Source organism: Danio rerio, chromosome 6 (assembly GCF_052040795.2).
Source record: "Danio rerio strain M-AB ecotype USA chromosome 6, GRCz13ab, whole genome shotgun sequence".
NCBI classification, from domain to species: Eukaryota; Metazoa; Chordata; class Actinopteri; order Cypriniformes; family Danionidae; genus Danio; species Danio rerio.
This window is the reverse complement of record NC_141026.1, coordinates 12,625,645-12,631,359: the sequence shown is the minus strand read 5'-3', so window position 1 is coordinate 12,631,359 and position 5,715 is coordinate 12,625,645. Positions and strand designations below refer to the sequence as shown.

Below are 5,715 nucleotides of genomic sequence, written 5' to 3'. Positions count from 1 at the left end.
GAAGACTTGCTATGGCCAGATCAATTGAATCATTGTGTTGCTAATTTTAGACTCACTCTGACCTTTTTAAATCCATAAATTTTTTGTACAAAAAATGTTAATTTCCTCATGAGATCAGGCTGAAATATTTCTGCAATGTAATATAATCCTGGGGTGGCATGGTGCCGCAGTGGATATCAATGTCGCCTCAAAGCAAGAAGGTCGCTGGTTCAAGTCTCGGTTGGGTCAATTTGCATTTCTGTGTGGAGTTTGCATGTTCTCCCTGCATTGGCGTGGGTATCCTATGGGTACTCTGGTTTCCCCCACAGTCCAAAGACATGCACTATAGGGGAATTGGATCAGTTGCCCGTAGTGTGTATGTGTGTGAATGGGAGTGTATGGGTGTTTCCCAGTGATGGGTTGCAGCTAGAAGGGCACTGATAAAACATATGCTGGGTGGGTAAGTTGGCGGTTCATTCCACTATGGCGACCCCAGATTAATAAAGGAACTAAGCCGAAAAGAAAATGAATGAATGAATATAATCCTTCTGATCATTTTTAATAGTCTTGAAATTTATTTTTTTATTTTATTATATTTTAACATTACATCAGCGTGAAGTCTTATTTACTTATTGTATTAACATTTATCTTCCATAGCATGATATTTTGTCTTCAAACATCATCTGTTGAAGGACTCTCTCGCAGTAAATGGTGTAATGTTCCTGGAAAGTATGAAATTATAACTGTCCATGAGGATCTGATGAGTCCAGCCGGGGTCTTTGAGTTGTCTTCATCCTTGAGCCAGATGTGTCTCTGTCCCTGCTTGTGGAATTCAGTCCATTGTTCTCAAGTGCTGGAATCCCAGTCCTTTCCTGCACTGGGTTTTCCAGATGTGCTTTTGGCTGGTACAGGCTTGTGGCATCACAGTATGTTGTTTGTGATCGCTTCTCATTATGCTAGCAGGTCTTGTAGAGACCGGGGATAGTTGTCATGCTTTTTACTCCAGGGATTATTTCTCAGGGAAGGCTTATTTTTGGAAGTCTTTGAAAGTCTTGACCACACTTTTTCCACAAGTTATACATGTGTGGAATAAGTTAAGTAATTTGAATACTATTTAGTTATATATAAAATCAATAAGACATCCATCCAAACTTGCCAACATTCCCATTTTTCCTGCGAGTATCCGGTATTTCATACCCAACTCAACCCAAACTTTTTGTCAAGTTGTCAGATCTTGTATGAAGCTCATCACCTCACAAAATTGACAAAATATTTAAATCTCAAGGCATTTTTTTTTACCTCAATCTGGCAACAAACAGCGGGGAAAATAAGTATTCAACACGTCATGTTTTTCCTGGGAATAATATTTCCTGTTGACTTGGAATTGAACCAGATTTTGGTAAAAACCCAAACAATACAAACATAAAAATAAAGCAAAACAAATTATCTGAAAAATTTGTTGTGTAATACACTGAAATGACACATAAAGACACGGCATTGAACTATTGAAATGAATTTAATACATTATATAAAAAGCTTTTTTGGTCATGGCAGCTTAAAGACGCATCTCATATGAAGTCACAGACTTCAACAGAGTGTAAAAATCTAGATGGTTCTGTGGGTCTCGTAGATCAAATCTGATATTTAATTTGCATTGGTTGTTATGCTGGTGCCTTGTTTTCTCTAAATTTAAAGCCTGGCATTCACTCCAAAGAGTTCAATTTTTTCATCAGACAAGAGCATTTTGTTTCTTGTGGTCTGAGAGTGCTTCAGATGCCTTTTGGCAAATTTTAGGCGGGGAGTGGCTTCCGTCTGGCCACTCTTCCATACAGGCCTGATTGGTGGATTGCTGCACAGATGGTTGTCCTTCTGTAAGGTTTTCCTCTCTCCACAGAAGAATGCTGGAGCTCAGACAGAGTGACCATACGGTTATGGATCACCTCCCTGACTAAGGCCCGATCACTCAGCATAGATGGCCGACCAGCTCTAGGAAAAGTCCTGGTGGTTCCAAACATCTTCCACTTATGGATAATGGAGGCCACTGTGCTCATTGTAACTTTCAGAGCAGCACACATTTTTCTGTAACCTTCCCCAGCCTTGTGCCTCAAGACAATCCTGTCTCAGAGGTCTACAGACAATGCCTTTGTCTTCATGCTTGGTTTGTGCTTTGGCATGTAAAATGTAAAATGTAATGTAATGTGTATTTATATAGCGCATTTATTGTGTATGGCCATGCACCCAAAGCGCTTCACAATCATGCGGGGGGGGGGGCTCTCTACACCACACCACCACCAGTGTGCAGCATCCACTTGGATGATGCGACGGCAGCCACAGGACAACGGCGCCAGTGCGCTCACCACACACCAGCTATTGGTGGAGTGAAGTGACCGTAATAGAGCTAATTCGGTGGATGGGGATGATTGGGAGGCCATGATTGTAAGGGCCGATAGAGGGACTTTGGCCAGGACACCGGGGTTACACCCCTGCTCTTTTACGAGAAGTGCCATGGGATTTTTAATGACCACAGAGAGTCAGGACCTCGGTTTTATGTCTCATCCGAAAGACGGCGCCCACAGACAGTGTACTGTCCCCTTCACTTTTACTGGGGCATTAGGACTCACACAGACCACAGGTTGAGCGCCCCCTGCTGGCCTCACTAACACCACTTCCAACAGCAACCTAGTGTTCCCTAATGGTCTCCCATCTAGGTACTGACCAGGCTCAGCCCTGCTTAGCTTCAGCGAGTAACCGGTCTTGGGCTGCAGGGTGATATGGCTGTGGCATGCACTGTCAACCCTGGGACCTTATATAGACAGGTGTATGCCTTTTTAAATCATGTCCAATCAACTGGATTTACCACAGGTGAACTCCAATTAAGCAGCTGAAACATCTCAAGAATGATCAGTGGAAACAGAATATACCTGAGCTCAATTTAGAGCTTCACGGCTAAGACTGTGAATACTTTTGTACATATTTTTAGAGAGGGGTCTGGATGCAGACCTGGTGCAGTGCAATCTGAGTTGCATCCAATGATTTTTAATGCGCTCACCTAACCCCACCCCTAAGCCTAACCGTCACAGTGACGTCACTTACTCCACTGAGTGCATTGTGTCTGAGATTGCATCGCTGAGTGATGCAATCTCAGCTTGCATCATATAGGCTGCATCCAGAAATGATTGGATTTTTCAGATTTTTTTTATTTTTATTAAATTTGCAACAATTTCAAAAAATCGTTTTTCGCATTGTCATTATGGGGCATTGTGTGTAGAATTTTGAGGAAATAAATGAATTTAATCCATTTTGGAATAAGGCTGTAACATAAAACAGTGTGAAAAAAAGTGAAGCACTATGAGTACTTTCCGGATGCAGCGAAACAGGCAATTGCAATACGGCACAAGTTTGATGCTTCAAACATTCCATATTGTCTGATCCATGTGATCACAAAAGTAGAGAAAGGGGGTGAAAAGTAAATAAGAATAATAAGTATAAGATTTCTAAGATTTTAAATGATTTAAAATATATTGGAAAAAATATATATCATCATATATATGTATACACTTCTAATTTCTAGTCCTACAAAATTAAAACATAACAATGTAGAACATAATTTTACCATTTTAATAAGTTTACACTGTACATTACATTCATGTAGAGTCATTCATTTTTAAACATGTAGAGTCGTTCATTTTTATTGTGGAAATCCAGACGATGTAATTAAAATTCTCTATCAACCTACCATATTTGCCTTTAGGTTGTATTGCACATAAGATCATATTTCAAGTGTAACTATCTTTTTTTTTGTTGAACAAAATGTGCTGTTTTACACCAACAAGTTAATAAAAGGATGAAAGCAGAGTGACCATGTTCAAGGTTCATGGGAAATGCTCAGTGCCTCAGTGCACGGACCACAAACTAATTAATACCGAGAATGAAGCAGGAAATTTGAACACTTTTAAACGCTCTTAAGCGAACAATGAGGTGGGCTCTTATTAATCAGCGTTCTTTGAAAACAGAGCAGACTGCCAGTAAGAACACACAATCAAAGGAAGATGGCTTCTCCCACAGTTTTTGGCTTTGCTTACTTGTCTGTGGTTTATTTTTGTTGCACTCCAGATATTCCCTTAATCCTAACAATTACCTCAACCATTCATAAAAAGTGTGTAATAAAAGCTCAAAGGCCACTTGTTAGTCATGTTCTCTTCGAAAAACTGATTTTGAAAACATTTAAACAATTAAAGATAAGCACAGTGTGGATTTTGCCACTACAGGGCACATATTGGCAACAAACAAAGACATAGTCTGATGATGCTGTGACTGAGTGTGGAATCATGGGAGTTGTCATCTTTATTGCAACCTATTGCACTCCCGTAGACATTCATTCAATTACCTTCGGATTAGTCCCTTATTTGTCAGGGGTCCCCACAGGGGATTGAACCGCCAACTATTTCTGTATATGTTTTACACAGCGGTGCCCTTCCAGTCGCAACCCAGTACTGGGAAACACCCACACATGCACTCATACACTACAGCAAACTTAGTTTATTTAATTCACCTATAGCGCATGTATATGGACTGTGGGGGAAACCAGATCACCAGGAGGAAGCCCACGGGAACACATGGAGAACATGCAAACTTCACATAGAAATGCCAACTGACCCAGCTGGGACTTAAATCAAAGACCTTGCTGTGAGGCGACAGTGCTAAACACTGAGCCACCGTGCCGCCCTCCTACAGACATGTTCATATAAGCTAAAGTGTTCTCTGGAATGCCTGATTCTGATTCGTTATTTGTGAAGTATGTTACTCCGAGATAACAATCACTAAATAACAGACTCAAGCCTTGATAAAAATGACCAGTTGCTCCATATTTAAAACGTTTGGTGTTTGATCTTTTGTGGTTCTCATGCAGGGATTAAGTAGTGCTGGAACACGCTGGATCCAGATGCGGTACTGCTGAAATCTGATTCGGCACCTTATTTTACGAATCCACCCTGCTACCTTATTTTTACTCAACCGCCCTGCTTCCCCATCCGCGGTTAACTTTCTCCCGACTTCCCCCTTGCGCTCTTCACTTTGGTCCACGACACCCTTCCACCACTTTCTTATCTTGACCATCAATAAAGGCATTCAAATTCATATGCCTGTCTGTTTCTGCTGATGTTTTTGGCGCCATCTTGTTGCTGAATAATACATAGGTTAGCGTATGGTCCATTCAGCCATTTTTGTATGGAGATTTAGAATTAAAAAACTATTACAGCTCAGAACAATGTTGTCAAATGTTTACATTTCGTCACCTTAGAATTATAAGGTTCTATATGTCATTTTTGTCAAAATTGAGTTATTGACATTCTTATTAATTACAACTTATTTACATTTTGGGATTTTTTTTTTATAAGTTGTTCACATTTTAAGAATTTTTAATTAAAACACAAATGTTACACACATACTGTTTGCCATGGAATGCAAAAATTTGAAGCTCAATATCTCAAAATCATTTAGAAATCATTCATGGGTTTGGGTGCGCGAACTAAGGAGCCGGGATTTCCGGGATTTTTCTGGAAGACAGAACAATACGTGAGATGAGTCTGAAATACAAGACACTCCCGGGAAAAATGGAAGTGTTGGCAGGTATGCTTCTGTAGTATTTGTGATGATTGGGATAAAGTTCAACAGATGATTTATTGGAAAAAATCTAACTTCTGCCCCTTTTTCAAATGACTAACTCGAAGTCGTCAT

The 5,715-nt window shown here is 40.2% G+C and overlaps 1 protein-coding gene across 1 annotated transcript in view; it reads right to left on the bottom strand.

Moving 5' to 3' along the window:
• The window catches only part of calcrlb (calcitonin receptor-like b), a 104,253-nt gene that overhangs the window by 63,005 nt on the left and 35,533 nt on the right, over positions 1–5,715 (bottom strand). The window lies entirely within an intron of this gene.